Here is a 19,724-nt window from a genome sequence, read left to right on the forward strand (position 1 = left end):
TACAAACATATAATTGGTCGCAAGCATATTTGAAGAGTGAAAATTATAGGTTAGCAAGTGTCGGCTGTCACCCTTTACGATTCAGTATTGGCGTGTACTCGGCGCATACGGAGCAGTAGTTGATATTCACGGCGCAAGCGAGCAAAGAAGATCTGAAGAACAAAAACATTTCACTGTATGTCGGACGGTCAGCGCTGTGTCTGTGAATAATCAGCAGCAAGAAAAAGAGTATAATTAACTAAAAATTCTAGTTTGTTGCGAAAATTTCCAATTTGTAGTGTGTTGAGCAAATAACTGTTATTTAACGAAATCTGATTTAATTGTGCGGCAGTCTTCAAAGCATAGAAAAAGGTGTGGAAAGTATTTTTTTATCGGAATTTCAGTGGTGTTTAAGAGAAAATGTGTCTGTGTGTGTGCGTTGCTGCTGTGAATCAGTATTTATAACGAAAATTTTTGGAAAAGCCTATATCGATAACCAGCTTCTCGTGGTGGTGCAAAAAAGCACCGAAAAAAAGCGGTTGCGAAATCTCGATTATAAAAAGAAAAGAGTGTGAGTGTAAAAAAGTGAAGTAACACTACTCATTGTAAAGCGATAAATGTGTGAAAATCGCAGAAAACTTTGCAGGAAGTGAGCGAGAGTTGGGTTAGAGTGGCGCAGGAAGAGGAAACGAATAGCAAGTGAAAGCAGGCGAGGCGCAGAGAAAAGGGAGAGAAAAGTGTTGGTAGCGATAATCAGAAGAAAAGCAGTAAAAGTAGCGGTACAGAAGGATAAAGAAGAAGAAGAGCAGCAAGAAGAAGAAAAATAAGAAGAGGAAGAAAAATAAGAAGAGGAAGAAAATAAGAAGAGGAAGAGGAAAAATTAAAAGAGGAGGAAGAAAAATTAGAAGTGGAAGATTACAAATTAGAAGAGGAAGAAGAAAAATTAGTAGAAGAAGAAAATAAAATAAGAAGAGGAAGAATTTGAAGTACGAAGGGAGTGTGACAGTCAGAAATAGGGTATATGCTAAACAAAAAATGAAGGGTAAAGAGTGAGACGAAGCAGTTTATTTGAAGTTAGCGTTGTATGATGAGCAATTGATAACAGTTTTAAGATAGAAAGATATAGAAAATATTTGAGTAGAAACATGGAAAGAGCAGCAGAGAAAAAAGCGGGAATGTAGTGAAAGGAAATAAAGCAAAATGTGCAAAATAAAAGATAATTAAGAAAGTAAGCAAGATAAATAATAGTTAGTACTAAATATTTTTTTTTTTATAAGCTAGCTAAAAGTTAGCACAAGAATTAAGAAAGCAAGCAAGTTAAATAATAGTACTAAATATTTTTTTGAATAAATTAAAAGTTAGCACGAAGGAGAGAAATTAGATTCCAGAAAAAGAAAAAAAAAACGAAATAAAACAGCTGAACCTTCATACAGCGGTTGTCATAGCAGTTACAGTAAGAGAGAAAAGAAAAATTCAGTGAAAATTACGCTAAAGGAAACAGCGATTGAAATCGCAGCAGCAGTTACAACTACAACGGACTCAAAACGGAGTAGAAACTGAGTCGAAAGCTACGCAGCAGCATTGACGTATAACTCATGAGTAAGTAAATGTTTCTATTGACGAGTTTTTGAGTGCGTGAATGAGTTAGTGAGTGAGTTTTGTTAGATAAATCAACCTTTTTTTCTGAAAAATTGTTTGTGTTCTGCCCGTAAAAAAGTCGGAGTTGCGTAAATTCCGAAACACTCACGCGTAAGCAACACTAACAATACAAGAAATAATTTCGATATTTGAAAAGTTTGCAAATACTTTCGTTAACGGTCTGTATTATGCCGATAAGCTTTATTACTTAAGAAGCAGAAATATCGGCACTTTTATACCGCATTATGAGAACTACACAGTGAGTGGCACATATTTCCGATTTATATGGCCCGCCCTTTAATTTTTAGAATTCTAACTGGGAAAGTAAAAAAAAAAAAAAAATCCTCTCTTATCGCTTCAAATTCAATAAATTGGCTTGGTTTGTGCATGATTCAGTCGGTATATCATATATTACAGTGGCGTATTCAGAGGGGGGAAATGGGAGCAGTTTAACTCCCCAAGGGCTAAATGGCTTGTTAGTAATTTTACTTCTCTGAAAAAAATATGAAGTAACAGAAATATAATTCAGAAATTTGCCACTTTATTTCAAAAACAAAATTAAAGACTGTCTCCATTTTTGACTATAATAAATAATGCTAAGATACCACTGAGGTTACACATTGTGCTCAGATCTGTAACTGAATGTGCCAAATTTGAAACAACGCGGCTTGATAGAGAACTTGAAACCGATGCTACATTCAGCTCTATCTGTGATATGTTCGATTGATACATTCTCCGCGATTTATACTCCAAATTTTCCAACAAAAGAAAGTTAGTAACCGGAAAAATAAGGAAACAGCGGGAGAAGCAACGATACTCGTCGCAGCCGTGTGCAAATTTCAGTTCACAATTAGGATTTTTTGCCTATGTGATATTCTATCTCTAAGTCATTCACTCAACGTGATTCTTCAGAAAGAATCCATCGATCTGGTAAAGGCATCAAATATGATAGATACGCTGCTTGTAACGTTCCGAAATCGAAGACAAAAAGGTGAGGAATATTTTCGATCCATTTATTTAGTTGCGAAAAAATGGATGCAGAACTGAAAGTTAACGAAGATAAACCAAGAATCTACGCCGACAAACAAAATGCGAAAATTCTTGCGTTAGAACTTGCGAATAATAGTATAGGGTCGTTGTTAACATTCCTCTGTTGGATACAATTGGCGTAGATTTAAAGACGCGCTTTTCTAGAGAAGTATTGGAGAGATTTAAACTAAGTTTGCTGCTTCCAGAAAAAGTGTGTGCTTTGAAAACCAAAGAAAGAGAAAATCTTATTGACTGCTTGATACTTGTAGATAGATTCAAAGGCCTTTTGGATAATGACAACGTCGTGCGACGTTTGAAGCTCACAGATGAGCTTGATCAGTGCCATTCAGGACAAAGGCAAAAGTGAAAAGACAACAAGTTACCGACTGGAAACGTTGAAAAACTGCGCTGTAGACCTATACCCTATAATTCAAAGGTGTCTTTACATATTCTGCAGACTTCCTGTGACGAATGCGAGCTCTGAAGCAAGCATGGTAGAAACCTGTTTTATGCCGATAAGCGCAATTTTTCATCCTGAACAGGGTATATTAAGTTTACAATTCTCAGACAAAAACACTGGAGCCTATAGGATAGAGTTGTTATGTGAAGCTGTCAGAATGAATCGTTCAAAATCAAATATTTGTATAGAAAACTTTTTTATTTGACAAATTATCTGCACGGATCTCGGGTTCGATTGTTGCCCAAGGCAACGCTAGATTCTTTGAACACATTTATATAGATCGGATCACTATAGCATAAAGCTGTCATACAAACTAAGAGTGACAAAACAATATGACAAAAAAGAATAAGCAAAACGTTTACCGTTGGATGTAAACAGAGCATCAATAGAGAGAAAATCGACTACTGGCTATGACTGTAGTGAACTGCTAGAGAAAAAAATTGTTTTAGGAGAACCGGATCAGTCAGAGAGCTCCCGCACGGGAGAAACCGTCCGCAATACCCATCCAACTCTCGTTAAATGGATCCAAACCGTTTGGCGATAAGATTTTGAAGAGCATTATAGTAAGTTCTTTCTGCTTTAGAGTGTGTTTGAAAGCAAAGTACTTTGGCTCGTGAAGACATGAACTTTTTCACTAATGTTTGGTATTGAGACCAAAAAGTTTGGGAAACATATGTGACCTGGTCTACGAAAAGGGAGCTAACGTGCGAAAACTAGTTTTCTGGGAAACACCGTTATCTCGTTATTTCTCCGTTCACCGTTATTTCTCGTTATCTCATTAATTTTGACACCTAAGCCCCCTTTCCGTAGACCAGGTCACATATAGTAATATACACCCAAACTAGTCTGCTAAGTGATCACTATCATCAATGTGTGAATGGCCTATTTTTATGGCCGAGCGTTGCAGATTTTGCATGTTTGTAAAAAAAAAAAACAAAAAGAAATAAAAAAGGGGAAAAAAGTTACGTCAAGAATTTAAAAAATTAAGAAAACACGATAAATACAAAATACATACATACTTTGTTTGAGTAGAAATTTCCAATACACACACACAAACCTATGTGTTGTATACAGTACGCAATAGACGACGCTAGAAAATCTACGACAGAAAAGGTATTTTTAGCACAAGATTTCTATGCGGTACTTCCTCCCCACAGTACAAAAGCGAACGCATGAGACCTGATTGTAGCAGCAGCGTCAGCTCATAAAGTGTCGCACTTGAGGCATTTAAATGCCTTTAAGGTGCTATAAACTGATGGCTGTATGTATAATACGTCTATATATGTATTAGGGTGAGATAAAAAAAATTAAATAATAATAATAAAAGTAAAAAAAAGAAAAGTAAAAAAATTAATATCGAATTTGTGGGTTAAAATTAACTCATTTACAGCTAAAAATATATAACTATTAGGGTGAGGCAAAAAAAAAAAAATAAAAAAGTAAAAGACAATAATATCGACGACGATATATATATTTTTATTGAATTCTAAAATTCATAAGAAAAAAATAAATTTTTCTTCAAAAAAACAAACTTGAAACGTTAATATATTTAAGCGGTTAAGTATACGGGAAAATCGTCCGAAACCATTTTGTAGAGCAAGCAATTTCCTACAAACTCTGCGAAACGAGATACTTTTATAAGTGCTTGGAGGCGAGATACGAATTTTTACATTCTGCGAATAAATTATTTAGATCGGATCACTATAGCATATAGCTGCCATACCAGCCAGCTGTTTAAATTCAAATCTTTCTATGAAAAACTTTGGTTTCTGTAGAGGTATCGTGACGAAATTTAGCATAGATTATTGTCTAAGCCAACGCCACAATCTACGAATTTATTGCACCGATCGGACTACTATAGCAAATAGCTGTCATACAAACTGAATGATCGGAATTAAGTTCTTGTATGGAAAACTCTTGCATTTGAGAAGATATCATCTAGACATTTTTTATGAATTATTGCCCAAGACAACAGTGCAATCTGCGAAGAAATTGTTCGGATCGGATAACTATAGCTCATAGCTGTTATACAAATTGGATGGTCAACATCAATTTCTTAAAGGAAACTTTGGTATTTGTGGAGGCTTAGTTAACTTTTTTCTTGTTTTTTTTTTTTTTTTTTGGTTCGACTTACCTTAATATCCATATACATATGTACATTCATACATATTTACATGAACTAAAATTTGAAAAGGCGACGCAACTGTTTGAAGCACTCACAAAAGTATTATGATAGAGGTGGGTACATACTATAATTGTATCTTATTTTGCATTTTAAAAATACTAACAAATTTTCCGTGTATTATTAGTCTACTTATGCGACGAGCAACAGAAGTAATTTAAGTAAGCGAATTAAAAACTTAATTAACAAAATTTAATGCAGAATTTTCCGCTAATTTTCGCCTTCTAAAAGCAAACATAAATTCACTTGTGCGAAAAATCACAATTATTACGCCATTGTGACTGGCATTGAAATGTGAGGCGAACAGTTGTGACATATAAAAACAACAAATAAAGCTCCATATATTCAAGAACATTAATAATAAAGAGATGCTTTCCAACAGACAAACTCGCCACTTCCGTTTCGTTTTCTTGTTTTTTTTTTTTTTTCATTTGCAATGAGAAATCGCCCACTTGACCAAACCAGTTATCAGGCTGTAACTTGCTGGTTGTATCCCCAGCGCACGCCATTGCTCTGCTACTCATAACTTATGCTGCCATTTGTGCCGCATTTTCTTCTTAAGCTTGTGCTGTGTGGGTTTTTGGGTTGCCGCAAGATTCCGCTTATAGCAATCCTAGACAATACTTCACAACCGACGACGAGCATCCGTGTAAATACTCGTAATATGCATACCGTCCAAAAATTAACATACAATTATAAATGCACATGTACATACATACATACAGAGCTGCAATGCTAGCCAGTATGCGGCAGTCACTGCTTCATACTGGTCCATGCGCTTTGCAACCACTTGCTTGTACTCAATTCTACTTATATATATGTATGTATGTACACAAGCAATTTCATTTGTCGTCTCGGTTACTGCTCCATTTTGCCGCCCCCATTAGTGAGCACTGCCCGTTAGCGCATACCCACATCACTTTCGTTGGTCGTCTCCAACCTCCATCATCCATTCTCCATCATCTAACGTTCGTCCACTCAAACAGTCATACTTAATATTTTTCCACACTGTACACATTGTTTTTTCCCTTTCTTTACATTGTTTCGCAGGCTCGTCTTGGTCTATATCGCTGCTACTGCGTTTTTGTCCATGCATCCAACGGTTTTTTGTCTGTGCGTACAAGTGTTTGGTGCTCTGCTCGTCATCAGCTCATTCATTCATCGCATGCTCTCAGAATTGCAGCATCCAAGCCTATCTTCGTTTATCCGCTCTCCATATATCTCGCTTTCTCTCTCTCTCTCTCACAGCCTGTACACTGAAATGCAAGTGTTGCTGATAGCAGACATAATCGTAACCACTCATTGCTAGTCACTTTGGACTACTGTGTTGCAGTAAATGTTTGTTTTGTCTGAGTTTATTTAAGTACTTTATAGAGAATTTTGGTCTCGGATTTGTTGAAAAACTCTGTTTTCCTAATCGTAGTTAAGTTAAAATAAGTTCGGTTACGAAAATAGAATCGTTGGTGGTTTCCACTGGCATAGAAGACCTTTGAATTTAGTAGGCAGTTTGTTTGAACCACAAAACAGAACTTTGTATAGTTATTTCTTTACCAAGACGGTAGCAGATATTTCCTAAATAGTTTTGCTTACGTAGACCCGACTTTAGTTCGTACGAAGTTCATCAATCGTCGCTGACTTGTTGGCATAGACCAAAGACTTGACGTAGCCCCACAGAAAATAGTCTAATCGCACGACCGAGACGGCTGGACTGGACTGGCTGGACTTGGTTTTCAATAAATCGATTGTGACATTCGCTGTGTAGCTTTTGGCGCCGTCCTGTTGGAACCACATATTGTCCAAGTCCATATCATTCAATTTGGGCTAAATATAATCGAATATATTCGTGGGTTTCTGCTTGACCTATTTTGATTATTGATGAAGCCATTCAGCCAGAAATGAGCCTCATCGCCGAAGATGATTTTTCAATGCAAATCCGGTTCATTTTCAAGTTTTTGCTCAGCCCAATTCACGAACATACGACGATTCTGGTGGTCAAGCGGCTCCAGTTCTTGCGTCAATTTGATCCTGTAAGCATGTAGGTCAAGATTTTTTTCGCAAAATGCGCCAGCACCACGTCACAGAGATGCCCAAGGCTTGAGAACGACGTGTGAGAGACTGATTGGGGTCTTCCTCAATAGAGCACAGCAATATTCTCGACGTTACGGGCACTTCTTTATCTAATTGGCACGGGAAAATTTTGTACTGTGCCTGCGGATTAAAATTTTTTCACTAGACGCTCAATTGTTGATCTAACAGGACTATTATGACGACCATAAATTGGACGCAGCGCTCTTAAAGTTGAGGCCACTGACTCCGAATTTCGGTAGTAAATTTTAATAATTTCGACTCTTTGTTGGATTGTATACCTTTCCATGATGAAATGGTAAACTTTGTTGAAGAAAAATGTCAAAAGAAAGAGAAAAAATATGGCGTCGTTTGCTGCCCTATCGGTCTACTTTTGTAGTGTCTCTATGAAAAAATTCTTTATAATAAGTGACACAAGAGAGTTGAACTCGATAAAAGTGGATAAAAATGTTTTCTTGGGTAATCCTTAGGACCAAACTTCACAAAAACCTATCTGTAGCTGTCTGTGCTGAAGTCTCTTTAGATTTTCTTCCACAATTTGGTCGCTCTGTAATCATTTTTGATCATTCTTCGTGGTTCGTTCCGTTTATATCATACTTTTTAGAGCTGAAAACAATATGCTAAGCTACATATATATTTTTATACCCCGAAGATAGTCCGAAGTTTGAAATGAAGACTTCGAACTTTATAATTTCTATTTATGTACGAGTATATTGTACTTCGTCTCGCCGGCTCTTCAGTTTTATTGCACATTATCAGCGTGTTCAATTAATTTATAAGCTTTTTCCTTTCGATATAAGCATTAATGATTTGTGCTTTTGGTCTAGTTTTGTATTGAAAGTATGAATATGTTTTTTTATCTTGAGCGGACTTTGATATCAAGACAAAATGAAAGTCACATACATACACATAATATATGTACACTATATACGAGTAATAACTTAGATAGCACGCGGTAATATTTTATCACCCGGCAGGTGTTACCACTCGAGTGAGCGGCCACTTCATTACGATTGCTTATCTGCGACGACGGCATGGGTGGATTTAATTTAGCAGTATTTTTAAATTTCTTATCTATTTTAAACATTACCTCATAAGTAAAAGTAATAAATGCGATAACTATAACTATCGTTAAGTATTTTTTCTTAGTATATAACTATGGTATGTGTATACATATGTATATATATGTATGTACATAGGTGTGTTAATATTGGTCGGGGAAAAACGTTTTTTTTTTATTATTTTTTAAACCTAATAGCTAGTGATGGTGTTTGGGTGTTACTTTATTTTTTTGTATTATTCAAATAATGATCCCGAAATTTCGGGATTAATTTTACTGACAGTTCGGGATTCTTCTATTATAATTTTTTAAATGAATTTCGTGATATTTTAAACAGTCATTCAGAATTTTGATAATAACTTCGGGATAAATGTTCTTTTGTGGGAAATTTCGGGATTAGTTTAACCAATCATTTGGGAAATCGATAATAATTTCAGGATACATATTTTTAGTAAGTAATTTTAGAATACATATTACTAATTTTTCAGGATCACGGAATTAATTTAGGCATTAAAATTTTTTAGTAAGTAATTTCGGTATTAATTTAGCCAAAAAGAAATTAAGTGATAATTTAACCAACCAACGGCATTTCGGTAATAACTTTGGGTATTCTTTTGTACGAAATTTCGGGATTAATTTAATAATCAGTTGAGAATTCGATAATAATATCGGGATAAATATTTTTTAATAGGTACTTTCGGGATTAATTTAACAAATCATTCGGGACTAATATTTTTAATAAACTTTGTATAGTAGCAGTAGTAGTACGATTATTAATACTGCTTAAAACGAAATTTCGGCATTTATTTGACTAACCATTCGGGATTTCGATAAATATTTCGGGATAAATATTTTTTAGTAAAAATTTCGGGATACATGTAACCAATATATCAAGATCTCGGAATTAATTTTGGCGTTAAAATTTTTTAGTAAGGAATTTCGGGATTAATTAAACTAATAATTCGGGATTTTGTTGTTATATTTCGGAATTTCGAATAACTTCGGGATGAATTTCATTTTGTGTGAAATTTCGGAATTAATTTAATCAATCTTTGGGTAATTAGAATTAGTTTTTTTAAGTAACAAAATTAGTCCCGAAATTTAAACAACATTTCGGGACTAATAGTTTTAGTTAGCTGTGTACAGTAGTAGTGGTTTAATATAGCTAATTAAGAAATTTTGTCATTAATTTGACTAACCATTCGGGATTTCGGGATGAGTATTTTTTATAAAAAAATTTCGAGATCCATATAAAAAATCTTTCAGGATCCTTGAATTAATTTCGACATTAAAATTTTTTAGTAAGGAATTCCGGGATTAATTATACTAACAATTCGGGATTTTGCCTTAATTTTTTTTTACAAATTATGGCATTAAAATTTTTTAGTAAGAAGTTTTGGAATAACTATTTTTAGTAAAAAGTTTCGGGAGCGCATTTCAGACATTTCGGGATTAATGTAACCAACAATTCGGCTTTAGAAGTTAATTTCAGCATTAATATTTTTTAGTAAGAAATTTCGGGAGCGCATTTGAAACATTTCGTGATCAATTTTTCGGGATTTTGAAATTAAAATTTGTAGTAAGAAATTTCGGGATTAATGTAAACAACCAACCGGTATTTAGGAGTTAATTTCGATATTAATATTTTTTAGTAAACAATTTTGGGAGCGCATTTGAGATATTTCGGGATCAACCATTCGGGATCTTGGAATTAAAATTTCTATTAAGAAATTTCGGGATTAATTTAATAAACTATGCGGTATTTAAGAACTCTGTTTATCAGACCAGCAAACTTTTCACGTATCTTTGAGAAACCATTGGACGATTTTTGTGATATCGGGATCGTAATCGCTATTCGTAAACTATGTAAATGCAAAGAATGTCGCTTTGGAAGTTGATAAGCGGTATTCATTATCAACACTTAGTCAACAACAGCTCTATATATATACATATAAACATATGCATATATATTTTTCAACTTTTTTGCTGTAATTGTTGAGAGTTGTTTTTTTGTAGACCATACCGGGTATGACTAACTCATAAATAACTACTTTAATTCGAATTATAAAAGACTTCTTTCAACAAGCATGTGTTTATTACATACTTACATACTCACATGCACACATACACACGTACATAAAGAAGGCGGAAAAAGCCGGTAAAAGCGCTCAAAGCGCACACTCAAATACAATACACAGTAGCGGTAAAATTTGAACAGAGTGAAAGAGTGTGCACGATGGCAGAATGGAGAGCATGAGCGCAAAACAAAACGAGTGCGCCGAACATTTGGGTCCACACAATTGCCGTGAGGTCGTGATTTGAGCGCAATTGTGTAATGATGAGCTAAATTTGCAATAAAGCAATGAGAACATGTAACCAAAGGGAATAACAGTATTTCGATAACCGGTGCGAGTACAAGAAAAGGGTGAAAGTACAAGCAGGTTCATATACACAAACACATATGAATATATATTTTTTCTATATGTATTTACGTGTATGTGTGGCGCTATGCGCGGAAATAGCCAAAAAAAGGGAAAAAAGCGTGGAAATATAAAATGAAAGACAGGCAAAGACATTTTAGCATTGATTTTCAAGGCAGTTGCTGTCGAAAAGGCGGCCGCCACTGCAGCAAACGCGACGCCACGACACGCCAGCCAGGCACGCGCACAAAAAGTGAACATAACGTAGAGCGTTGCAATGAATTATTCAAAGGCCTTAACGCTGGCACAGTGAAGTTTGTGCGAAAAACAGGCAAAGCAAAGAAAAGTGCGTGCAAAATAGCAGGCGGATATGTAATGGAACTCCCTAGAATCCCTAGTGGTCGCGTAAAATAAAAGTGTGTGATATTTTTTCTAAGTAGCAGTGAGCCAATAAGCCAACAGGCAAGTGATAAATAGATAAACTAAAGCGAGAAAATTTAGCTGAACGGCTGCCAGGTGTTTTATATGTGCGTGGGTGTGTGCACAGCTGTTTCGATGTGTTAGTATAACTGTACAAAATATAATAAAATATATATAAAATATATATATAATACATAAATGTGGCTTGTTAGCATTATGCGTGTGAAAAGCTGCTTTGCAAAAACGTGCTTTTCTGTCTATACGCTTGTATGAAATGCGCAAAGTGTATAAAATAGAAAACAAAAAACAATCATGCAATTTGTTAGCATTAACAACACGCTTATTTTGTGCCTGTGTGTGCGTGTAACAGCACTTTTGCCGAAATTTTTGTGCATTTCACCGCATTTTTATTGATTTATTCGCATGGCGTTGCTCATACGCACACACATACACAAGTGAAAGTGTAACATACATATAAGCAAGTATGCAAGTAAAGAAATATATGCGTGTGTGTGTGTTTAGAAATCAACAATCAATGATTTGTGCCACTGTGTAAACGGCACTTGGCTATATAAAGCAATTATTGTAAGGCAAATATAATAAATACATGTATGTATGTATGTATGTGTATGTTACATATGTATATAATTTATATAAGCACAATTTTGGCGCTTGTCATCAGCCCACAACCCGTGTTACAAACTACACACACAAGCAAACATGCGTACCTGAGTTGAGTTTTCTCATTTTATGTTACGTATACGCCGGGTAGCACCTCAAGCTGTGCCACAGTAGCCGAAAATTAGTGGTATATTAACAATTTTAGCATAAAAGAGCAATGAATTTTTGCCAAACAGCTGGTGGTTTCATTGCATCATTGTTGAGTTGGTATTTCTCAACTTTTTAAGCCATTTTTTTCCAAAAAAAAATCTATAAAGATAACTATCCTATTGCCCTTAAGGCTACTGTTCTTTTTATTGCTATCTATTGATGCCGCCAACGCGTCGTCAAACAGCTACTACTATATTGTTTGTGCTTACGTTTTTATTGCTTTTGGTTGTTGTTGTTATTTTGTCATTGTAAGTATAAAAACAAATCGTTTATGGTAACTGCTGGCGGCAGCTCATCGGTATGAATCATAACCGCACAATAAATGTGAAAATGCTTATGTGTGTGTGTGTGTTGTTTGTAGGCAAAACGGAGTTCAATGTGTATAATGTGTGTGTTGGCGTATATTGATGTGTGTTTGTAAATATGCGTATATGTGGATATTTATAAAATAACTGTCATAGCTATAAAATGATGGCGTACACATGTGTTTGCGGGCTTCTGTGTGTGCTGGTGAAGTACAAAGTTCTAAAGCATAAAAATGTAGTATCTATAAGTGAAAAATCTAGGAAAAAATATATGAGAGTTAGAAAGTTTAAAAATTACTATTTTATATTAATAAAATTTATAAAAATAAAAAAAATAAACTTCGGCTGCATCGAAGCTATAATATTTGGTAGTCGAAAAAATCTTTTCGTATTTCTAATCAAACTTCATCATATTTTTTTATATTTATACTAATAAACAAATATATACCAGTTTGGTCGACCAGTTTTTGCAATTTTTCCGCAAGAGACCTTATTCTATCAGTGTGAAACATTCATTAGTGTAAATTGAAATTTCCAGAACGGAAGCGAGCGAGTTTTAAAATAATATATATTGTGAGAAAAAGGTACCCGAAAATTGTAAATAAAGCGCTAAATTTTTAATTATTCATAAATATTAGGTTGTCAAAAAAGTCTTGCGGTATTTTCGCTAGTTGGCGCTGAAAGCGCGTAGTTCTAGTTTTATTCATCGCATCGGGTTTCCATTTCATTTCACCGCACAACGATGGTTAAAATCAACGCATATTTTCTTTCTGGGGTAGTTTATGGACCCGATACAGTTTCCATTTCCACCGAAGATGGTTTCACGTTTTCTTTCGGAAGGCCTGGTGGAGAAAAGAAAGACCGGCATAGTAGCAGCCGTAGCATCGGTCAAAAGCTGGGCATGAGTCATCAAAAATTCATTTCAATTTCAAAAAAAAAAAAAAATCAATAAAAATACCGCAAGACTTTTTTGACAACCCATTATTTATTTTGTAGCCTTCAAAGTAATCCCCACCAGATGTAATACATGTATGCCAATGATTTTTCCATTCCTCGAAACACTTTTTATAAGCACTTTTTGGGATGGCTTTTAGTTCCTTCAGCGAATTTTGTCTTATTTCTTCGGTAAACTGAAAACGGGTTTCACGAAGCGGCAATTTCAGTTTGAGGAACAAGAAAGAATCTTATGTAGCGAAATCTAGTGAAGACGGTGGTTGATTGATATATTTATTGCGTTTTTGGCTTCAAATTCGGTCACAATGGTGGCTCAATGCGATAGTGCATTTTCATAGTATAAAATTCATCGATTATTCTTCCACAATTCCGGAAGTTTTCGAGGGTTGTTCTCTCACTCAAAGACCTCAATACGGCCAAATAGAGCTCCTTATAGACCGTCTGTCTCTGCGAAACACAATCACGTTGCACTAAACCACGAATATAAAAAAAAAAAAACAAAGAGCTTCACCTTGATTTTTGAGCGGCTTTGACGTGTTTTTTTTTTGTTTCGGCTCGTTTTTTCCCTCCATTCCGATGATTGTTGACTTTTCTGCATGTCAAACTCATTAAACCATGTCTCATCGGCAGTTATAATGCTCTCCATAAATGTGGGATTGGAATTAGCTCTATCTTTTTGAAAAAAATTCAGCTTTTTTGGGACGAATCGAGCAAGAATGCATTTCATACCCAAAATATCAACCAATATCATTCAAACGGACTCGCGAGAGATATCGAGCTCACTTGCGATCTCTCTAACACTTGCCTGATGATTTTCAAGTACTATATCCTTCACTTTTTTAATATTTTCATCAATTGCAGAGAGAGTTCGAAGGTCGTCCAGAACGAGGCATGTCTTCAACGATCTCTCGACCGTCTTGGGAGGCTTTATACCACTCGCAGGCTTGTTTTTTGTTAAAACTGAATCCCTGTAAGCCTTTTCCAATATTCGCAACGATTCCGCACACGAAATTTGGTTGGACATACAAAATTGAGACAAAACAAAATAAGCATGATTTTCATATAAGAGCTAGGCTTTGATTGATCAGTTTGTATGACAGCTATATGTTGTTGAGGTCCGATCTGAAATTTTTTTTCAGAGATTGTAGTGTTGTTGTAATACCTGCCAAATTTCATAAATATATCTCCACAAATGAAAAAGTTTCCCATATAAAAACTTAATTCCGTTCGTGCAGCTTGTATGGCAGCTATACACTATAGTGATCCGATCAGAAATTTTTTTTCAGAAATTATAGTGTTGCTTCAGAAAATAATTCCTGCCAAATTTCATGAATATATCTCCAAAAATATAAAAGTTTTCCATACAAGCACTTAATTCCGTTCGTGCAGCTTGTATGGCAGCTATACACTATAGTGATCCGATCAGAAATTTTTTTTCAGAAATTATAGTGTTGCTTCAGAAAATAATTCCTGCCAAATTTCATGAATATATCTCCAAAAATATAAAAGTTTTCCATACAAGCACTTAATTCCGTTCGTGTAGCTTGTATGACAGCTATACGCTATAGTAGTCCAATCTCAATAATTTTTTCAGAGATTTTAGTGTTGCTTTAGAAAATAATTTCTGCCAAATTTCATGAATATATCTCGACAAATGAAAAAGTTTCCATATAAAAACTTAATTCCGATCGTCTAGTTTGTATGGCAGCTATAAGCTATAGTTGTCCGATATCGGCGGTACCGACATATAAGTAGCTTTTTGGTGATAAAAGCACGTCTTCTAAATTACAGAACAATATCTCGAAAATTAAGCGACTAGTTCGCGTAAACGCAGATAGACGTTTAGGGCTAAATCGATTCAGCTCGTCATCCTGATCATTTATATATGGTTTTTATATGGTCTCCGATAATTTTTTACTGGGAATCACAATTTCACGGAAAATCTAAAATTTAAGATAGTGTAGTATATAATGTTCAGTTTTTGATTTTTTGCCCTACTTACTGGAATTTTTTTATGATAATATTGTATAACGCTGACTATTAGTTAACGTAAATAAATGTCTTAGGAATTACAACAACAGCGCCATATAAGCTTTCATGTGCCAGCTAAATTGTTTATAACTTTTGAAGCAATCGCAACAGTAAAATTGATAAGATTAATTGTGATTACTCAGCGCCAAGAAGAAAATAAAAAGGAGACAGTAATGATTAAGCGAACACGTGGTTCCCTTTAATTGACCGGTTTTCTCAATAATTTTTAACTACGCGCATAATTTAGAGTTATATAGTTTGGTTAATTACTTCTCATAACTGATAAGATTACTTTCACTGAGTGGCAGTGTAGCTGATATCATCGAACTAATCATCATCAGCAAAAGACGGAGTAATGCTTAGTAAGCTTTCTTTGACAATACTAAAATGGTAAGAAATGCTAATTGCACACAAAAACTAGTCAGCATGAAACACACAATATAAATATCTACAGTTATGCAATCACTTATCTCTGCTTATCAAAAGCGCAGTTAGACTCAATCTCCACCGCCTTGAGAACTGTTTGTTTTGCGCTTGTTTTAGCTGCTATTGACATGCTATTTTCATTGCTCACCACTCAACGCTGCCCATTTCTCTATTTGCTCAAACCGTAACTGTTAATATTTTTGTTGCTGTCTTTTGTGGTGACAGTTGTACATTTAGTGCTGACCACAAAAGCTTTGTGTAAACCCCTTGTCGCGCAGGAAGAGCAAACAACGCTGCATACATACATACATACACACGAACAGCAAGTAGCTGCGCCCAGTGCAGCCGGCGTCGGCAGCAAAAATGCATTATGTCACATTTTATCGACAACAATTATCATTGAAAGTATATCATTGTTGTTGTTGCATGTTCTGATTTGTTGGTTTTGCTATTCTGTGTTTGTTTGTTTGGCTATGTAGGTACTTATTATTGTGCTGTTGACGTTGTTGGTCGTCAAATTTTATTTCGTCGACGTTCGGCTCGTTAGTAGTCTGGTTGTCAGTTATGCTGTCGCTGAAAAAAAGCTGTTTGCTGGTTGCACGGTACCTCGAATGATGTGGATATCAAATAAAAAACATAATTTTAACAAACCCAGAAAAAAATTCCTTTCTAGAACTTTTCTGACGAATAAAAAGCTTTCAAAATAATGAGCTTTCATACTTTTTAGCTAAAGCTAATAATGTGTCAAAAAGGTACAAATCAATTACAAATTGTGCTAACAAAATTTGAGAGAAATTTCTTTTCCAAAGCTTTTTTTGGTGATTAAAGCTTTCAAATACTAAGTACTTTACAGACAAAACTTAGGATTATATGTATAAAATAATTTATTTATTGTTCAATGAAACGAAACAGAGCTAAGACTAAACTTAAAAATTAATTTACTTAAAACCTAAGCTACGTTGCACCGGCCAACTGCTGACTTTGTTGCCGATTCTCCGAATTGGCTTATTTCGGTTGCGCGTGTTGGATTTCCGCTTCACGCCGAAAAATGAGCTTTTGTGCTGATGAAAGCGTCTGGCTTTTACTGTGGGAAATGTTGTGCAATTAAAGATGCATTTCCGCTGTGATTTGCTAATTATTGCTGATTATGTGTTATTAATTGTTAACATTTGCCATGTTAACACTTCCCCTCTTAAAAGCGATCGTCCCGAGAGCCTATCAAAAATAGGGGAGGTTGTTAAAATTGATGTAAGTATTTTGATCATTGGAAAGATCTTTGATCTCCTTAAGATCAATATTCGCTGGGGGCATCTGGTTAAGGTCCAGGCTTGAAGATATGATTATTCTGTTTTGGTGCTTTTTCCAGAATTTTCGAAAAAATATTATACCGAGAATGATAGTTGCAACGGCTCCAAGTGAAAGGGAGCTATTGGATATCGTTGCTGTCTTCAGAAGATTTATTCTTCGTATGTTATCAATGTGAAACTCCTTTAAGGCCTGGAGAGAAAGTAATTCAATTCGATTTCTTTCGATTGGTGCTGGTTGCAGGGCTGCTGGGATTGCCGGCAGTGGAACCAAATCGTAATTAATGTAAAATTGATGATTTATTTTTAACGTTGAGTTATGAAAATTAATAAGGTGTGTCCCTGATAAATTTTTCTGCATTCCGTCAGCATCTATTACCCCTTGAAAGCCATTAAGTAATATGGTGCCGGGTTTTACTTCTTCGATTTGTTGGATATGTTGGCCGTTTGTTAAAGTGCAAGATGAATTTAGGCTATTTACTACTCTAGGTATACAACTACTATTACTTATATTTACTAGTTGAGTTTGCTTACAAATCTCAATTTTCTTATAATTATTACAATCTTCTTTAATTCCATAGGTATCTTTTGTACCCTTTAATATTTTATCAAATTCGACATTAATTACATAATTATAATTTTGTTTTGCTTAACAACTGGTCTTATAATCATTTTTTGAAAATTTTCCTTAATAGTTAATGGTATTTTTACCAAGTAAAATATTGTCATATTTTGACTAATTACATTTATATTTGATATTTCTAGTGCTTCTTCAGCATTTTTGAAAGGTATTTCGTCATTTTCTAAATTTTCTAACGCAATTTCGATTTCATTTTTATTTAACAATAATGTATTTAAAATGTCTTTCTTTGCCCACTGTATGGCGTATTTAATGTTAATCAACTCTTCTTTTATTAATCGTATTCTATTCTGCAAATTTATAATAGTTTCGTTTTCTATATAAGTATCTTTCCTTATGTTATTAAGAAGATTATTTACTATCATGCTAATGTTATTAATTTTTTCGTTAAAAATATTGTTAATTAGTACTTGTTTATTATTATTATTATTGATATCATTAAGATTTTTGGTTATTACATCCAGATCTTCGTGATCGGGGCTTCCGGCTATGAATTTCCAAGCCGTTCCTAAACTATCTATGGATCTTTTCTGTCTTCTTTCGACAGGTTTTATTGTATCTAAAATTTGAAGAGATTGGGTTAATTCGTGTTTTAGGATGGGATAAAGGATTGTGTCCTTGGGTATGTCCGAAGAGGTGAATCTGTACATGTCCGTCAGAAATTGTTCGTACTTGTTGAGGTCGATTATGTGTATTAGTCTGAAGTCTCCATTCTGGATTTTTACTAGTCCGTCATTTATCGTAACTATTTGTGCCGTGGAGTAGTCATAAATGTCTATTGATGCGAATATTGGGTAAATAAGGAGAAGTCTGGAAACAAAAATTTTAGTTTTGAGTTTTTATATTGCGTTTATGAACTACTTTTCCTGATTCTGTCAAAACGGTGGAATTTTTGTCTTCCTTCACTATTTCTTTTCTAAATTTTGGAGATATTTTGGTTCCTAGTCGTTTGTTTATCCTAACGTAAATTGTTTCTCCAGGGTTATATGTTCTAATTGGATGTCGGGATTTATTATGGTAGGAAAGATCTTTTAGTTGTCTATTTTTTAGTTCCGAGATAATTTCTTCCCTAGCTTTTTCAAATTGGCTTGGGTCTGTGGAGATTCTTCTCCCGAAAAATACCTCTATTGGTTTTTTCTTTGTGGAGGAGTGGACTGAAAAATTGTACTCGTAGACGGAGTTATCGAGGAGTTCGGCGAATGAGGTGAAACTTCGCTCTGCTTTTAAACAGCGCATTATTTCTGTGAGGGTCGAGTGAAATCGCTCTACTTGACCATTTACGGAACTTGCATAAGGTGGTGTCTTAAAAATTTGTATATTTAGGGTATCTTCCAATAAAAATCGAATGGAAGCTGAATTCAAAGACGTTTCATTGTCTATAACTACCGTTTCTGGTACGCCAAATTGAAACAGTAGCTCGCGGAGAGGTTCTTTAACGTGTTCTACGGCTCTGGAGCGAAGGATTTTGGTTTGGGCATACTTTGAAAATTTGTCTATGGCTGTAAGGACGAAATTTCGTTCAGTTATGTAAATATCAATATGTAAGATTTGTCCTGGAAATTGTGGAATAGGGGTTTCTCCTAGTTTTGGTTTGGTAGGGTGGCGGTCGTACTTATTTTCTTTGCAAACTGAGCATTGCTGAATAATTCTTTTTATTGTTTTGGTCATGGAGGGAAAATAGTAATTTTCTAAAATTTGAAGTTTGTTTTCACGAGAATTCCTATGTGCTCTTTTATGGGTATTTATGATTATTTCTTCTTGTTGCTGTTCGTCTGTCACATCCTGGACTTGGAGTTGAGAAAACCTGGTTTTATAGTTACTAAAGTGGATCGGGTATATTTCTTGAATTTTACCCATAGTTCTTTCATCGGTTTTGATGCAATTTATTATGGAAGGGTTAAGGTACCTTTTTAGGAGATTTATTAATATTTCTGAGTTATATTCCGGTTCTTCAATGACG

General features: G+C 34.8%; 1 protein-coding gene across 4 annotated transcripts in view; it reads left to right on the forward strand.

Moving 5' to 3' along the window:
• Positions 1-235: 235 nt before the first annotated feature.
• The window catches only part of LOC126755981 (putative fatty acyl-CoA reductase CG5065), a 105,305-nt gene continuing 85,816 nt past the window's right edge, over positions 236-19,724 (forward strand). For 3 of the 4 annotated variants that reach the window (XM_050468735.1, XM_050468736.1, XM_050468738.1), the window contains exons 1-2: positions 236-351; positions 1,338-1,578. The gene's annotated coding sequence lies outside the window, so the exon portion shown is untranslated. The remainder of the gene's footprint in view (positions 352-1,337; positions 1,579-19,724) is intronic. The other variant, XM_050468741.1, reaches the window with a different exon arrangement.

Source organism: Bactrocera neohumeralis, chromosome 4, assembly GCF_024586455.1.
Source record: "Bactrocera neohumeralis isolate Rockhampton chromosome 4, APGP_CSIRO_Bneo_wtdbg2-racon-allhic-juicebox.fasta_v2, whole genome shotgun sequence".
NCBI lineage: Eukaryota > Metazoa > Arthropoda > Insecta > Diptera > Tephritidae > Bactrocera > Bactrocera neohumeralis.